The sequence below is a fragment of the Chlorocebus sabaeus genome, chromosome 9 (genome assembly GCF_047675955.1).
Source record: "Chlorocebus sabaeus isolate Y175 chromosome 9, mChlSab1.0.hap1, whole genome shotgun sequence".
NCBI lineage: Eukaryota > Metazoa > Chordata > Mammalia > Primates > Cercopithecidae > Chlorocebus > Chlorocebus sabaeus.
In genome coordinates this window covers 94455735-94475143 of record NC_132912.1, presented here as the reverse complement: position 1 = coordinate 94475143, position 19409 = coordinate 94455735, and positions in this window count along the sequence as shown.

The window sequence follows — 19409 nt, the reverse complement described above, 5'->3', positions numbered from 1 at the left end:
TGGTGAAAGGGGGAAGGTTGTAGGGAGAGTAGCCTTGATCCTTTGCTATTCAGCTTGGGGAGACTTTAGGAAGTTTGTGTTAATTGGCTTTAGGTTTCCTGCTGCCAGACCCAGGGGTTTTCCTTTTGATCCAGCTTTGAGAAGTCAGTGTGAATTGGCCGTAGATTTCCTGCCGCCAGACCTTGGTGCTTTCTCTTTTAAGAAGTTAGCACAAATTAGCCTTAAGTTCCCTTTCACTAGACCCTATTTTCCTGCCTCAATACATGTCGCTTCATTGTTGCAAGATAGCAGCCACAGCCCTGGACATTATATCATCACATCTACATTCCAAGAAGAAAAGAAGAGACAGGTACAAAATATTAGTTACTTCCAAGACTCTCTTTTTATTTCAGAAAGGAAATCCTTTAGTAAACTTCCCCTTACACCTCATTTGATGAAATCAGATCACACGTCTATTGTACAACAATTGACAGCAGAATGGAATGAGATTACCATGATTGGTTTAAACCAGTCATGATTCATTGCTTGGGACTGAGTTAGACCAATGGCTCCATGGTTACCTGAACAAATCAGAATTTTATTGTCATGGAAGTGGGGCTTAAGTGTTGAACAAAATTTGCCATAACCATTAACTTGGAAAATGTAGAGGAAATGGCAAAGAATGGTAACAGTATAACTCAAGTTTGGGCAGAGGTCTACAAGAAGTTTATTAATTCAACAAATACAATTATTGAGCTCCTCTTGTATGTCAGGCACTTTTAAAAAATGCTGGGGATGTACTAGTAAATAATAATTTATATGTGTTGTGTTTGTGTTGGGGGACAATAAACAAATATTTGTAATATATATTTAGTATAAATATTTAATATAAAGTCAAGCAGTAACATATTCAGTAATGTAAGGGAAGGTGAGAGTCAGCATATGAGGAGCGACATGTTATTTTAGATAAAGCACTCAGGAAAGGCTCCTCTGATAGGGTGATCATTGAGTAGAGACCTGAACAAATGAGGGGAAATGTATCTGGAGGGCGAATGCTCCAGGCAGAGGGAACAGTAAGAGAGATGTGACTGGCATGCTTGAGTAACAGCAAGGCCAGCAATGCTTAAAGCAGGGTGAGCAAGTTGGAGGGTGATACAAATGCTGATGGTGATGAGATAACCAGAGGTCAGATCATGCCAGGCCTTGTAGATTATGTTAGGGAGTGTGTATTTTATTCTACTAAAAGAGATTGGAAAGTTTTGAGTAAAGGAGTGATGTGATGAGGTTTATATTTTAAAAATGATCACTTTAGTTGTTCTCTGGAAAATAGATTGTAGGGAGGCAGGGATGGAAGCAGAGAAACCAAACAGGAAACTATTATAGTGGCCCAAGCAATAGATAATGCTGGCTGAGATCAAGGCAGTAGTGGTAGAGGGGTGAGAAATATTTAATATGAAATGAATAGAAAGTGAAATGAATAGAATTTGCTAATGGATTAGATGTGGGGTATGGGAAGGAGAGAGGAGTCATGGATAACTCCAAGTTTTTCACTTAAGAATTTGGGAGAATTAAGATACCATCAGCTGAAATTAAACAGTAGGGGAGGAGTAGATTGGGAGAGAAAAATAAACACTTTGGTTTTCTATTTAAAAAATTTGAGTTCATATTAGGTATGTGGCAATGTCCACATAATATTTTAAGCACTCTATTCTTACCAACAAGGTATCATGCACATCTATTATAATATTTCCCTTTTCAGGCCCAGTGGCTTGGACAATCAAAATTCGGGCAGAAAGGAAGAAGGTTAGAAGAGAAGTATTTAAGAAGTGACATCATGAAAACTGGAAGAGAAAGGCAAGGTTGGAAGGCAGGAAATAAAACGTGGCCAACAGTAGGGATGGAGGTAGGGAATTGAAAAGGTGAGAATTTGCCTTTCTAACAGCTCGCAGGTATGTCGATGTTGACATTACTAGCTTGCAGACCATAGTTTGAGTAGCACTGCTGTGGACATAATACCACGTATACATATTTTTAGCTGCAAGATTAGTGGCTTATAGAGAGAAGCATTTATTTTCCTTACACAATAAAAAATCTGAATGTAGGAAGTTCAGGGTAGGTGTAAAAACTCCATAATAACATCAAATTCCCAGGCTCCTTCTGTCAATTCATCCTCTGCATATTGGTTTGTTGCCTCATGGTTGCAAGATGGCTGCTGCTGTTGCAGACTTTTCATCGATGATCCAGGGAAGGGTGAGTGCTAGTTACATCTGCCTCATTTATCAGGAAATACTTTCCCAGTGTCTTATTCAGACAAAACTATTTATTTAGCTATCATTAGTTGCAAGAGATGGGGGTGAGTGATTATTTAGCATTTCTAGCTTCTAGAAGCCTAAGAAGAAAAGGTAGAGATGGATGCCAAGTGAGCCAACCTCCTATAATGACTGCAACATAGTTATTAAAAAACAGCATATGCCTTACCGTTGATGATTGAGTTTGTCTCAGCACATGTTTAGTCATTCCCACCTCATGCAGTCTGTTCATAGGGTACATCTTTACTGGTTTTCACTTGGTGATTTAAGCCTTCTATGGATTTTGCAGTTGCTGAATGTGCATTATCTAATGAATTGATTTCTGGATACTTTCAAGGTTGCTCTTCTGAAAAAGGTAATTGATTTTGTGGAAAATGGGGCCCTCTTATCTTACAAAACCATTCCTTTTTGCCTGAAATTGTGTTAACACAGACAGCTTTGGCACTATCCTTGAGGCCAGGTTAGAGAATCTGGTTTTTTAAATTTCCATTCCATTAGTGGGAGATGGAGTTAATTTGGTAATATTTTCAGCAGCAAAGTGTGATTCCAGGGCGAGTAGAGGGTGTTGCAGAATTTTCTATTCCTGGGCTGGGCACAGTGGCTCATGTCTGTAATCCCAGCACTTTGGGAAGCTGAGGCGGGTGGATTACCTGAGGTCAGGAGTTTGAGACCAGCCTGAACAACATGGCGAAACATCGTCCCAACTAAAAATACGAAAATTAGCCATGCATGGTGTTGCGCACCTGTAGTCCCAGCTACTCGGGAGGCTGAGACAGGCAAACTGCTTGAACTCAGGAGGTGGAGGTTGCAGTGAGCCAAGATTGTACCACTGCACTCCAGCCTAGACCACAGAGAGAGACTCCATCTCAAACAAACAAAAAATAATTTTCTATTTCTAATTTTTTTCCACATTGTAAAGTGTTGGTTTGAGAAGGTAGAAGCAGATCTACTCTCACCTTCCTAGAGAGAGAACTAGTCAAGTGGGTTCTTAATTAACTCTCTAATTTAATTGACCCTGGCCATGTGAGTTGGAACATTTGGCTAAATGAGGAAAGCATTTGGGACTGGAATGCTACACAGTCCAGTAAGTTTCTTCTTACAACAACAGACAACTATTAAGCATGTATCAATTCATTGATTTAACAACTATTTTTTGACCACCTACTATGCGACAAATTCTATGCTAGGTTCTGAAGATACAGTGGTAGTCAAGAAATACGCAGGTCCTGAGGTTACAGTCTAGAGGGGAATATAGTTAACCAAATGGACAATTACAATGCAAATCTAACCTGGAACAGAGGGAGATATTGAGGAGATTTCCTGGAGGAAGCGATGTCTAAATTGAGACATAAAAGATGAGGAGGGAGTAGTTAGGTAAAGGGAGGGAGTGGGAATATAAGGAAGGAAGAGTGTTCAGGTAGAAGGAACAGCATGTGTGAAGGTCCAGAAGGGACACAGAGTGCTGGCTTGTCTAAGAACCCCAAAGAAGTTCAATGGCACTGTTTGTCAGATATGAAGTAGAGGTACAGTATCTCGTGGGGAATAAAGAAGCAAGTACTGAGATCTACCAGGGTGGAGAAGCAGCAAGGGTGGTGGAGAAAAGAGTTACAGAAGTGAAATTTGAGCTGAATCTTGTGCATTAATGCAGTCATTGAAAACACACAACTTCACATAAGACCATGTGCCAGGTGCTGGCAGAGTGCTGGGTCTAAAAATTATGAGCCAAACAAATATTCCCTGGCACCTGTCCTCATGCGTTGTATGATGTAACCCTAGTGGGAAAATACACTAGAAATAATCACATCAATAGGTACATAGTAGTGGTCCCCAACCTCTTTGGCACCAGGGACTGATTTTGTGGAAGGCAATTTTTCCACGGATGGGGGTTGGGGAAATTGTTTCAGGATGAAACTGTCCCGCCTCGGATCATTAAGCCTTAGACTCTCATAGGAGCGCACAGCCTGGATACGTCACATGCACAGTTTATAATAGGACTGGTGCTCCTATGAGAATCTAGTGCAGCTGCTGATCTGACAGGAGGCGGAGCTCAGGTGTTAATGCTGGCTCACCTGCCACTCACCTCGTTCTGTGCTGCTCCGTTCCTAACAGGGGGTTAGGGACCCTTGGTATATAGTGTGAACCAAGGCAGATTCTATGAGGGTAAAGTACAAGATGATATTATAGTGAGATCTGACTTAGATTGGGGGTGGTGGTGGCCAGGGAAATTCTCTTTGACGGAGTGTCATTTAAATTACATTTAAATTACGAACAGAAGGGTAAACAGACAGGCAAAGACTCATGGAAAGTGATTAAGTAAAGGGAAAACTATGAACTTCCTGAAATGGAAATAATTTGTATGTTTGAGGACTTGAAAGAAAAGCAGTATGGCTGGAGGAAAATAGGAGGTCTGGGAGGTGTGAGAAGAGCTCAAAAATGTACAAGGAGCTAGATCATATAGTGTAAAGGTGAGGATTCCGGATTTTTATGCTAATTTTAATAGGAAAACACTGAAGACTGTCGATCAGATTTACGTTTCAAAAATATTTTTCTGGCACCTGTGTGATGAGTGGATTGGGGAGGGGAAGAGTGGAAGTGAGAAGATCAGTCACAAGGCTGACGGTAGTTGATAAGGGAAGCAAAGATGGCTTGGACTGAGTTTGGGTTTAAGGTATATTTTGGAGGTAGAATCAGCAAGAACTGTGATGGATTAGCTATGGAGAGTAAGGAAGAGGGAAATCTTAATGATGACTTCCAGTTTTCTGGTTTGACAACTAATTTGATGGAGGTGTCATTTACTGAGATGTGGAAAATGGTAACACCAGACTTGGATGGGGCAGGTGTAGAAGGAAAGAGTTCTGTTTTGGACATATTAGATGTGAGAAGCTTATGAACCATCAAGTGGAGATGTCAGAAGGCAGTTGGTGACATGCATTTGAGGCATGGTATATAGTGTGAACCAAGGCAAATTCTATGAGGGTAAAGTACAAGATGATATTATAGTGAGATCTGGTTTGGAGGTAAAATTCTGGGAGTTAGTAACATACAATTGATGAATTAGTGAGAATGAATGAGATAATCTAGTATAGAGTGAGAAGAGTCATGAATGAGGACCTGAGATAGCTCCATTCTTCAGAGGTTGGGAAGAGAAGGGGAAAATGAAGATGAGATAAATCAAGCAGGAAGGCAAGGAAGAAACTAAGGAGACTGAAGTTTCATGGAAATCAAAAGAGTGTTTTGATATAAGGATGCAGTCTATTGAGAGGCTTAGTAAGATGAGGATTGAAAGTGTCTATGGGATTTGACAACCTTTGTAGGAAAAGTTTTTTTAGCATGGGTGAGTAAAAGGGACAGAGGGGTGATGTGGGTATAGATTAATAGATTAAAAAGTGAATGAGAGATGAGGAAGTGGATCGAGTTTGTAGACATGCTTGTAAATGAAATTAGGGTCTTTAAGAGTAGAAAAGCAAGTTTATTAGGGGACTTTAGTGGGATTTGCGGGGCAGTGTAGAGTACCCTATTGAAATTTCTGGTCAATAATTTAAAGGGACACCAGTCTGACAGCTGTGTGGTTTCCTTCAGCGACATCAATTGTTGAGGGGCACGCACATCATTGGTGGAGTTCAGGCTGGGATTCTGCCACGTGGAATACTTGCCTGTGAAGTTGAGTAGAAAAAGCGAGAGTTGGTGAGCTTGTGGAGTTTTGGAATAATATTGGAGTGGGAAGGAATAAGCATTCTGTGTAGAAGAAATAGGCGCAGGTTTGAGGAGAAGCTGGGAGAAATGAGGCTTCAAAGTTTTGAAAAGAGGAAAACATTGTCATCTCTTTTATGAACTTTTCATTCATATCCTTTTCTTTTCTTTTTTTTTTTTGAGATGGAGTCTCATTATGTCACCCAGGCTGCAGTACAGTGGCGTGATCCCTGCTCACTGCAACCTCCGCCTCCTGGGTTCAAGCAATTCTTCTGCCTCAGTCTCCTGAGTAGCTGGGAATACAGGTGCACATCACCACGCCCAGCTAATTTTTGTGTTTTTGGTAGAGATGGGGTTTCACCATGTTGGCCAGGAGGTCTCTAGCTCCTGACCTCGTGATCTGCCCGCCCAAAGTGCTGGGATTACAGGTGTGAGTCGCTGTGCCTGGCCTAATGTCCTTTTCTTATTGGCCATTGTCCTTTATATAATAGTAATCTGAACTTTTCGCTGGTCTTATTGTAATTAATTCCTTTGTTTTTTGTATACATGTTTATTCAGTCTTGTTTGTGGCCAGTAGAAATTAAACCTTTGAAATGTCAAATTGATCTATCCATCTTTTTCGAAACTTCCTCTCCCCATTTTCCTCTGGAGCTTATAAATTCCTTTTTAGAGATTAGGTAAATGTTAATGTATATTTTATTCCTCTAAGGTTTTAATTTTTTCATATGCAATTTTAAAACATTTCTACTGGGCACAGTGGCTCATTCTTGTAATGCCAGCACTTTGGGAGGCCGAAGTGGGCTGATCATCTGAGGTCAGGAGTTTGAGACTAGCCTGGCCAACACGGTGAAACCCTGTCTCTACTCAAAACACAAAAATTAGCCGGGTGTGATGGCGCATGCCTATAATCCCAGCTACTTGGAGGCTGAGGCAAGAGAATCGCTTGAACCCGGGAGGCAGAGGTTGCAGTGAGCTGAGATTGTGCCACTGCACTCCAGCCTGAACCACAGAGCAAGACTCTGTCTCAAAAACAAGCAAGCAAGCAAACAAACAAACAAACATTTTATTTGGGCCAAATGCGGTAGCTCACGTCTGTAATCCTAGCATTTTGGGAGGCCGACGTGGTTGGATCGTTTGGGGCTAGGAGTTTGAGATCAGCTTGGCCAACATGGCAAAACCTCGTCTCTATTAAAAATGCAAAAATAAGACAGGTGTGGTGGCAGATGCCTGTAATCCCAGCTACTTGGAAGGATGAGGTAGGAGAATCACTTGAGCCTGGGAAGTGGAGGTTGCAGTGAGCCAAGATTTCGTCATTGCACTCCAGCCTGGGCGAGAGAGTAAGACTCTGTCTCAAAAATAAATAAATAAATAAATTTTCATTTATTCATCTAAATTTCATTAGCTTTACATGCAATTGTAAGAAATAATACAGAGAGATCATGTGAACCCTTCACCCAGCTTTTCCCAATAGTTAATATCTTACAATACTATTAGTACAATAATACAACCAGGAAATTAATATTGATACAATCCAGTGACTTAACTCAGATTTTACCAGTTTTGCAAGCATTCATATGTGTGCATGTGTATTTAGTTCTGTGTGAATTTATCACTTATATGCAATTTTAAAGTAGTCTGTGTATAATGATGGTCTAAATTGCCTTTTTATACAAGAAGCTGAGCAATAGCAGCATTTTTGACTAATTCCTTTTTATATTCTTTATCATTTCCTGAATTCATATATGTATGTATATGTATGTGTGTGTGTGAGTGTGTATCTAAAAGTTATCTGTTCTCACACATTTTGGTCTATATACATTCTGATTTTTTCTGTGTGTCTCTGTGTGTGTGTGTCTAAGTCTATGTTTATATTTACACACACACACACACACACACACACACAGAGAGAGAGAGAGAAGAGAGAGAGACAGAGACAGATTTAAAGAGATTTAAACAGTACATTCATATGGTTGGCTGTGTCTCAGTCAGGGTCCTGTCAGGAAATCACACTACAAGGGCCATTAAAAGGAGTTTAATGGAGGGGCCATTTACAGAGGTGTGGAACGGGGGTTAAGGGAACCAGCAGGTGTGAAAACATCCAGGGTCTAGATATTGCAGGAAGCTTTTAGCATCCTAGTCCCCTGGGCTTAAATAAGCAGGGCGAGGGAGTTGTCACTGGAACCTGGTGAGAGTTTTTGCTGTGAGGAAGGGGCCATTTAACAGGAACTATGACTTTAGGTAGAGGACCACAGGTATGGCAAACTATATCTCAAGTGGGGAATAAAAAATTTCAATATCTCCCACTTCCTATCTTGTTGGTGCCACCCATTGGCCAAATGCAACAAAAAGTCACTTTTGCAAATACTTAGTATTATTATGCTTTTATAGGTTTGCCTGTTTGACAGATAAAAGTGTCTTTGTCTCAACAAAATCTTAGTCCCATTATTTTAACATACACTGCTTAGATTAATAGTAATGCTATGTTTATTCTTTGTCTAGTTATCATTTGTATTTAATGCACAGTTAATTATTTTGCATGTTTTCCTAATGAGGCACATTATTTTGTTAAAGACCTTTTTATATTTGAGTAGCCAACGCTTTTCCTGTCATATATGTTATATTTTCCTCCCCTCCGGGTTTGCCTTTTCTTTTTTGTTTGTGATATTTTCTGTTATAAAGAAGTTTAAAAGTTTTATATTGTCCAAATTTTTATATTTTACGTTTTCATTTATTTTGGTTTGTGCTTAGAACACCAGTTGATTTGAAATGCTACTATTATACTATCTGAGGATTTTCCTGGATATTAAATTCTGTTCCTTGAATCTGCCTATGATTACCCAAATTCCAGCCTAATATTTACATTACTGTGGCTTCTTAGTACATTTTATTAGTTTGTTGGATACCTTTCCCCACCTTGATTTTCTTTCTCAATACTGCTGCTTTTTTACGCATGTTTATTCATGTAGATGAAATTTCAAATCAAGTCAAATTGAAGAGAAATCCTGTTGGCATTTTAGTTGTCATTGTGCTGTTTGGATTAATTTCTAGAGAACTGAAAATCAGCACTGAGCCTTCCCTTTCCAGAAACATGGACTATCTTTCCAGTTTTCCTAAGTCTCAATTATGTCCCTCAGTAAAGACTTGTAGTTTTCTTCATATTAGATCTGCATATTTATTTTAAATGTATTCTTACGTATTTTATGTTTCTGTGACTACTATTATATATGAAAACCATTATTTTAGCGTACATTTTGCAACAAATCACCTACCTCCTGGAGTTTCTTCCACTAGTCTTTCTCTGGTCTTATTTTAATTTATTCTAGTAGAAAACCGGTTCATCTGTAAATAATGACATTTCTATCAGCTCCTTTTAAATATTTATTTGTTATTAAATTTACTTATTTAATTCAACTAGCTAGAAATGTCAGATTCATTTCTGAAAAACCCAAGCCTGTGGTAATAGTGAACATTCTTGGCTTTAATGGGAAACCATCCAGTGTCTTAAAACTATCTAGTGTCTTATCATTAATACCATTCTGAATATCAGTTTGAGATACCTTTTTAAAATCATTTTATGAAATATTCTTCTCTTATAATTAAAAAGGTTAAATGAAATATTTTTATTTCAATTAATATAATTGATCATATTAATACATCTTCCGTATTATGTAATCCTTTAAAAACATTAAAAAAATTATTTTTGCATAGAGATGAGATCTCACTCTGTTGCCCAGGTCTTGACCTCCTGGGCTCAAGCAGTCCTCCTGCTGTGGCTGGGGGTGAGACGTGGGGAAGAATGTGAGGAGAGAAAGATTATAACTATCGCCAATAATAATTTAATTCTGTATTTTACAATAACTTAAAGAGTGTAATTGGATTGTTCGTAATGACATGGATAAATGCTTGAGGGGATGGATACCCCAGTCTCCATGACTAGGATTACAGGCGTGAGATGCCATGCCCGGCAAAATTTCTAATGTTTTATTTAGGATTTACAAAACAGCTTTATTGAGGTACAATTGACATAAACTAAACTGCATCTATTTAAACTCTAAAATCTGATAGGTTTTGACATATGTATATTATTGTGAAATCAACAACATAATCAGGCCCAAATATTTCTTCATCCTTTACATTTTTTAAAATTTTGAATTTCTTTTTTTAAATTTTGAAGTACTATGAGTACATAGGTGTACACATTTATGGGGCAGATGAGATGTTTTGATACAGGCATGCAATGTGAGACAAGCACATCATGGAGAATGGGGCATCCATCTCCTCAGGCGTTTATCCATGGCATTACAAGCAATCCAATACACTCTTACAGTTATTGTAAAATATGGAATTAAATTATTATTGAAGACAGTTATAATCTTTCTCTCCTCACATTCTTCCCCATGTCTTACCCGCAGGCAACCACTGTTTTGCTTTCTGTCATCGTAGTTTTCATTTTTTTAGAATTTTCTATAAATGTAATCATACAGTATAAGGATTTTTTGGGGGGTCTACCTTTGAAGTGGTTTGGATCTGTGTCTTTACCCAAATCTTATGTTGAATTGTAATCCCCAATGTTGGAGGTAGGGCCGGGTGGGAGACGATTGGATCATGGGGGTGGGTTTTCCCTTTGGTGCTGTTCTTGAGTTAGTGAGTGAGTTCTTGTGTGAGCTGGTCATTTAAAAGTGTGTGGCGACTCCCCTCCTTTCTCTCTCCTCCTTCTGGTCGGTCATGTAAGGCATAGCTGCTTCCCCTTCACCTTCCGCCATCACTGGAAGCTTCTTGAGGCCTCCCTAGAAGCTGAAGCTGCTATGCTTTGTGTGCAGCCTGTAGAACTGTGAGCCAATTAAACCTCTTTTCTTTATAAAGTACCCAGTCTCAGGTATTTCTTTATGGCAGTGTGAGAATGAACTAATACAGCCTTCTTTCATGTAGCATAATTATTTTGAGATTTTTCCATGCTGTTGTATGTATTGATAATTCATTCCTTTTTTACTGAGTAATATTACATTTTATGGACATATCACTTTTGTTTTTCCATTCACCTGTTGATGGACATTTGAGTTTTTTCCAGTTTTTTGCTATTACCAGTAAAGTTGCTATGAACATTCATGTGTAAGTCTTGGTATGGACATATGTAGCACAACCTTCACATTTTATGAAGAGAAAAGCAAAGTACAGAAAGTAAGTGCCTGCTTGAAGCAACTGCTAAGTGGCAGAGCCGGAACTCGGAAGGTGCTGGACTGACCTCTTGTCTGGTGATCCTCCCACATACCCCAGTGTGGAAAGACCAGTGAGTGGCACAACATTAGTTGGAATAGGGGTTTACTTTAGTATCCTCACTGGGCCAAAACTTTCTTTCTTTCTTTCTTTTTCAGACAGGGTCTGGCTCTGTCACCCAGGCTGGAGTGCAATGGCATGATCTTGGGTTGCTGCCACCTCCGTCTCCTGGGCTCAGGTGATCCTCCCACCTCAGCCTGTCTGGTAGCTGGCACTAAAGGCGTGGGCTACCACGCCCAGCTAATTTTTGTATTTTTAATTTTTAGTAGAGATGGGGTTTCGCCGTGTTGCCCAGGCTGGTCTTGAACTCCTGGGCTGAAGCAATCTACCCACCTCAACCTCCCAAAATGTCGGGATTACAGGCATGAACCACTGTGCCTGGCCCATAGTTCTTTAATAAGTCTTGATATCAGTGTTAGTCCCCCAACTTTGTTATTTTTCAAAGTTGTTTTGGCTATCCTAGGTTCTTTGCATTTCCATGTGAATTTTAGAATTAGCTTATCAATTTCTAAAAAACTTCTGGAAAATTGATTGGGATTGCATTGAATCTACAGACAAATTTGGGGATAATTGGCATCTTAATAGTATTAACTTTTCCAACTCAGGAACATGGTATATCTCTCCATGTATTTAGTTCTTTAATTTTTTTCTCAATGTTTCATAGTTTTCACTACACAGGCCCTTGACATTATTTATCCTCTACGTCCACAGATTTGTTCTTAAAATATTTCATTTTTTAGGTGCTATTATAAATAATATTGTTTCTAAAATTTCAATTCTGATTTTTCATTGCCAGTATATATAGAAATAAAATTGATTTTTGTATATTAATTTTGTATCCTGTGACATTTTAGACTCACTTATTCATTCTAGTAGCTTTTTGGTAGATTCCATCAGATTTTTACAGACAAACATGCCATTTGTGGATAAATACAGTTTTACTTCTTCCTTTCCAATCAGAATGCTTTTTATTTCTTTTTCTTGCCTGTTGCACTGGCTATAATTTCCAGTACAAGGGTAAATAAAAGTGGTAAGAGTGAACATTCTTGTGTTGTTCCTGATCTTAGGTGGCAAACATTTAGGCTTTTACCATTAAGTTTGATATTAGTTGTAGGTTTCATAGATATTTTTTATTGTGTTGAGGAAGTTCCCTTCTATTCTTAGTTTGCTGAGTATTTTAGCAGGAATGAATGTTAGGTTATATCAAATGCTTTTTATGTGTTTACTGAGATGACTTTTATGTTTTTAGTTTGTTTACATGGTGATTTATGTTAATTGAATTATGAAAGAAAATTTTCCAAAAATATACTTCTTGGTTACAATTTTCAAATTTTATGTAAGATCTAAAATCTCTATTTATATCTTAAATAAGTATATGTTTTCACTTTTATTTAGGTTTTAATATCAAGGTTATACCATCTGGTAACATTTCTTCTTTTTCTGTACTCTTTAGCATATAAATTATACATTCCTCTTTAAAATTTGAAAGAAAAAACATCTGTGAAACCACATGGGACTGTAATCTGGTATCATTGGGGGAATATATTTTGACACATTTAAACATTTCCCTCTTTGGTTATTATTCTATGAAGTTTATCATCTTTTCATAGAAGATTTGTTAATATAAATATTTCCAGAATTATTTCATTAATAGAGACTTTAAAAATTTATCTGCGTTTGTGTCTCCTTTCTCGTTTCTTATATTGTATGTTTGTATAGATTTTCCTTACCTTGATTAGACTTACCAGAGGTAAGTTTTATTGGTCTTCTTTAAAAATAAACCATCTTGGCCGGGCATGGTGGCTCATGTCTGTAATCCCAGCACTTTGGGAAGCTGAAGCGGGCAGATCACTTGAGGTCAGGAGTTCGAGACCAGCCTGGCCAACATGGTGAAATCCTGTGTCTAGTAAAAATATAAAAATTAGCCAGGCATGGTGGCGGGTGCCTGTAATCCCAGCTACTTTGGAGGCTGAGGCACAAGAATCACTTGAACCCAGGATGCAGAGGTTATAGTGAGCCAGGACTGCACCACTGCACTCCAGCCTGGATGATAGAGCGAGAGACAGTCTCAAAAAAAAAAAAAAAAAAAAAAAAAACAACAACTCTTTAACTATTTAATACTTTAAATTGATTAATTACTGCTGTGAGCTGCTGCATTTTTTCTTTCCTCATATTCCCCTTAAGCTTATCTTGTGGCTTTTTTAATGGCTCCTTAAAATGACGTGTATTTAACTTATTTTCATTTTTTTGTTTGTTTAATTATAAATACTTGAGACTTCACATTTTCTTCTGAGTACTTTTCTGAGGAAAAGTTTAGATAACTAGTGTTCTACTTATTTCCTAAATAATCTTTAACTGCAGTTTTATACTCTTTTTTTGTTCCAATCTATTTAAGATGGTGTTTTATAACCCCAAATTGTTTACTTTTTTGTTCATTTGAAAAATTAATTGGTAGTTTATTAATTGTATTGTGGTTAGGAAATGTAAGCTGCACAATTTTTAGTTTTTAGAACTTGTGATTATCTTGTTCACTAGGATGTGATATAGTTTAAAGTTCATGAGATATGAAGTGTGATATATATATTTATTAACACAAAGTTTTAATTATACTTTTATAAACTATGTTTGCTTTTGTTAATTAGATCTATTCTGAAAAGAGGGGCATGTTAAAGCCTATTATAGTTCTAATTTTTCACTTTTCTCTGTATTGCTAGCAACTTTGACTTTATCTATTTTGATGCTATGTTATTTGGTGCATGATAATTCATACTGTATTTTTGGTATTGCTCCTTTTTATCTATCTAAAATGATCCCCTTTCTCATGTAAAAATTCTTTTTGGCATAAATCCTGCTTTGTCTAATATTAACATAGTGAGGGTCCCAGATGACGTTCGAATTTGTTTCAAACATTTTTACATGAATCTGACTAACCAGTAAGATCAGGCATGTCTTTTGCCACAATGCCTTTTGCTATGTGAATGGTTGTCTTCCATTGTTTCCAGCAGTAATATAACATATTTACTTTTGTGTTTTTAAATTATTCCAATGGGAATAGATAAGTGAGTAGCAATCTGATTCCCATATCAGACTAGAAACCCCTGCCTCCAGGCTTGACTTTTTTGTGTAGTACCCCCACATGGATCCCCAAGCATCTTTCTAAAATGTAAATCTAATCCTGTCTCTCCCTGTGTTAGTCCATTCTTACGCTGCTGTAAAGAAATACTTAAGACTGGGGAATTTATAAAAGAAAGAGGTTTAATTGACTCATAGTTCCACATGCCTGGGGAGGCCTCAGGAAACTTATAATCATGGTGGAAGGCGAAGGGGAAGCAAAGACCTTCTTCACATGGTGGCAGGAGAGAGAAGTGCAAGCAGGGGAAATGCCAGATGCTTATAAAACCATCAGATCTTGGGAGAACTCACTCACTATCAGGAGAACAGCATGTGGGAAACTGCCCCCATGATCCAGTCATCTCTCACTGGGTACCTCCTTTGACCTGTGAGGATTATGGGGATTACCATTCAAGATGAGATTTGGGTGGGGACACAAAGCCTAACCATAAACCCCCAAAGGCTTTAGTAACTTGATGTTCCTCTTTGTGTCTAGTATAATACTCCTGACCACTTCAGACTCATGGCACTCCAGTTGCCCTGAATACATGACCCTTTCCTGATACCTCACCTTTGCACAGGCACTTCTCTCCTTCTGGAGTGCCTTTTGGCCTATTTTTCACCTTTAAAAACAAGGTCCTCCTAAATTCCATTCATCCTTGATCCAAGTCAACTGTATTTCTGGATGGAACCCTCCCACTTCCCCCAGGCACAGTAACTTTCTTCCTTTTCTGTGTTATCATGTTAAATGGTTTATGCCTCTGCAGCAGTGGTTAAAAGTGAGGAACCAGGAATCAGACTGTTCTTAAACTAGCTATGTTACCTTGGGCAACCTAACCTGACCAAAACCCCACTTCATAGGGTGGTTGTGAAGATTAAATGAGAAAATGCATGTAAAGGGTTATATAGTGCCTGGCACATAATAGACACTTAGTAAATGTTAGCCTCACTATTATTATTTCAAATTTTAATCTGTCTGCTTTTATATTTCTATGTCCTTCGCTGTCCTGTGAGTGCCTTCAAGGTAAAGGCTCTATCTTAGTCACCTTTGCATCCTCCAATGCCCAGCACAATGACTTAATAATTGTTTGTTAAATGAGTGATTGACCCCCTACATACTACACTTCTGTGTTTGGGGAGGCAATCTTCCATCATATACAACTCCTGCTCTCCCCTAATTGCACCTCAGCTGAATGTTCAACTCCTGAATAAGCAAGAGTTGACATTGCTTTAAGAAATAATTGCAGCATACTTAAAAGATCTGTGGTTTTTCCAGAATTCAGCAGTTCAAATTTAGATGTGTTGTCCACAAAACAGCTGGAAATGTTTATTTTCCATTTTAAACATGTAGTTTATGGTAAAACATACAATTAAATACTTGGAAAAATGCAACATGGCTTATTTAATTATTGGCATGAATAGAGAGAGCATTTCATAATAATATGGCAACAGAAGTCAGTTTTTTGATGAAAGGCACTATTTTGATACAAACTATAAATAAATACGCAGTTCTCCCTAGCTGAAGATTATACCACTTGGTGTTTGGTTTGACTGATTTTTAAAGGAGCAGTACTGGGTTTAGGATAAGCTGCCCATACTCTTTTATCCATGTTAAAAATAGTGAAGATAATAATAATAAAAACAATAGCTGCTATTGTGCACTATATGCCTACCATGTGCCAGACATTGAACTAATATTTTGCATTTGTTAATTTTTGTTATCACAACAATCTAGCAAGGCATATATTATTATCTCAGTTTAACAGACGAGGAAACAGAGGCTTAGGGGGTATGTTAGTTTCCTGTGGGTGCTGTAACAAACTACCACGAACCTGGTGGTTTAAAACAATAGACGTTTATTCTCTTACAGTTTTGGAAGTTAGAAGTCAGACATCAGGGTGTCAGCAGGGCTGTTCCTTTTGGAGGTTCCAGGGGAGCATCCATGCCTTGCCTCTTCCTACTTCTGGGGGTGTCGCGTTCTTTGGCTTATGGCCACATCGCTCCAATCTCTGCCTCCATCTTCATATTGTCTTCTCCTCTGTGTGTGTGGTGTCTATTCTCCCTCTGTCTCTTTCTTATAAGGTCACTTGTGATGGCATTTAGGTCCCATCTGGGTAATCAGGATAATCCACTCAGGCCAAGATCCTTAAGAACTCACACCTGCAAAAAATTTACTACATATGGTAACATTCACAGGTTCCAGGGATTAGGATGTGATCATATTGTTGGAGTCATTATCAGCCTACTTCAGTAGGATTAAGCAACTTGACTCAAATTCATAGCCAGTAAGTGGCAGCTGTGAGAGCTGAACCCTAATCTGTTTGACTTCAGAGTTTGTACTCTTTGCACCGTTTCTCGAAGTAGGCATTTGTAAGATAGCTTTCTTATCAGGAAGCAGTGGTAGGCAGTGGTGACGAGACAGAGACAAGAGTTCAGCAGTAGGGATTCACCCGGCAGGAGGGGAGGCAGTGTGATGATCTGTTTTCTCTCTGTTTCAGTTTCTTTATTTAAAATGGTAACTCTCCAGAAGGACTGCATAGGAAGAGGCCAGATCCTCTGTGGAGGTTCACTGGGTCTTACCCAAAGTGTTTCTAATAAAAAAGCCAAGTGTCAGGAAGCCTCGGTGGGGACCCTTGGTTTTGGCAGGCAGGCAGCCTTCAACATCCAGGAGGACTGAGAATCACAACAGAAGAACTTGTGATTGTGGTGGCTGAAATGATCCTATAATAATCCTTAATTATGTACTGTTTTTCTCCCTGATCCTATTTTTTGTTTTCTATGAGGTATGGTTTGGCCATAAGGCCAGAAAGATTTCACAGGCCTGAACAAAAATTCTGCCAGGGACAAAGACACTACGATTGTCTCCTAACGTTTGGTTTGGATCATGAACTAAGCCAGTGAGTATGAAACTAGAATGTCTGCTTCAATTCACAAACGCTGCACAGATCCCAAAGGGTGTCTTATGGCCTGGTTGTCATCTTGCTCTGTCAAGCAGAGCTGATACTATGAACACATACAAATTTAGATTCTGTTTGATTTTTAAAGTAATCATGTCACAATTTGCAGAAAAAAAGTTGTTTAAAAAGTCCATATTGTGAAGAAAGTGAAAATATGTCAAATTAGGTACCATGTAGATGGAAATAGTCAAAAGGAAATAACTTAATTTGAAAAGTCACTGCTCTCAACTTTAGGTAGTGTCAGTTTTAAGTAATGGAATGTTAAAAAGAAAGCCTGGAAAAAGGTACATATGCTATTTATAAAATAATAGTGCAACAAACATCCACCTCCGCCTTCCTGACAGAAATGGAAAGGTCACAATTAAGTAGAAAACCATTGTGTAGCTCTGGTGGAGAAAAGCAGAGAGGAATATTTTTATCTTACTATTGCCAAGGACTAGCCATTTTTGGATCAGTCATTCCTGATCAAAACTAAAGACTTCAGAAAATTAGATATTTAACTTTTACCATCTGAAAGCTATAAAAAAGAGCATATACAAAAACAAAAACTTGGGGACAATTTATAAGCTTTTAACATTTAAACCTTTGCATAATAGCTAAAACGTTTGGATAATTCATAGACATATGGTTTTCAACATCTTATTCTGAAAGCTTTAAAGCATATAGAAAAGTTGAAATAATTTACAGTGAGCATCTGTATACCCACCATTTAGATTAGGGGTTGGCAAACTCTAACTTGGCCTGTGGGCCCAATCTAGTTATTTGCTTTTTTTTTTTTTTTTTTTTTTTTTTTTTTTTGAGATGGAGTCTTTCTCTGTTGCCCAGGCTGGAGTGCAGTGGCGCGATCTCGGCTCATTGCAAGCTCCGCCTCCCAGGTTCACGCCATTCTCCTGCCTCAGCCTCCCAAGTAGCTGGTACTACAGGCGCCCGCCACCACACCCGGCTAATTTTTGTGCTTTTAGTAGAGATGGGGTTTCACCATGTTAGCCAGGATGGTCTCGATCTCCTGTCCTTGTGATCCACCCACCTTGGTCTCCCAAAGTTCTGGGATTACAGGCGTGAGCCACCGCACCTGGCCCACTTGCCTGTTTTTGTAAATAAAGTTTTACTAGAACACAGCCATTCTCATTAGTTCAGATATTGTCTCTGGCTGCTTTTGCACTACAATAGCAGGCTTGAGTAGTTGCCACAGAGACTGAAAAGATTAAAGTACTTACAATCTGACCCTTTACAGAAAACGTTTGCCAACCCCGATTTAAATGATATAGTTAACATATTGTTGTATTTGCTTTATCGCCTATCCATCCATCAGCCCATGATAAACTTATTGTTAACAGTGAAAAAAATATAAGATAGCATTTGGCAGTCAGACTCATTCCTGAAACAGTTCAGGATTATTACTATAAGTAAAAATTCCAAGAGAAAAAACTAAATTCAAGAATGGGAAAAATCATTTAACTTTGCAATTTAGCATTATTATTAGGCCTATTCTCAGCCATCATGTATAATAACATTAGTTACAATGTTAGATGCAAAAACTAGATTAACTGAATTTCTGAATTTTACTTTATTTCTGCTTGAATTGTATTGATTTATTTAGGTTTTCATCTCCCAACTTGGAGTACTTGGTGGCTTATCAAGGTAATATTTACATTCCAAGAGACACGCTTCCTCAAAAAATTGGGTAAAATTAGGTAAATTAATTACTATTTATGAAAATTATTATATATAATATGTATTATATATTATAAAAGTTAAGTGAAAATGAGTAAAAACTAAATTTTAGTTAAAAAAATTTTTTTAGAGACAGGGTTTTGCTATATTGGCCACATTGGTCTTGAACTCTTGGCCTCAAGCAATCCTCCCACTTTGGCCTCCCAAAATGCTGGGATTATAGGCATGAACCACTATGCCCAGCCATTTTTTACACTTGAATAGTATAAGTACATATTGTTGGTTAGTGGTTGATGAAATTGATTTGTGTAGTTAGGAGTGTTACCATGTATGCATTAAAGTCTAAAAGAACTACAAGAGTCCTTTCTACGCTGAAGACAGTGTTAGAATTCTTGGTGTTTTGGGGGATGTGAAG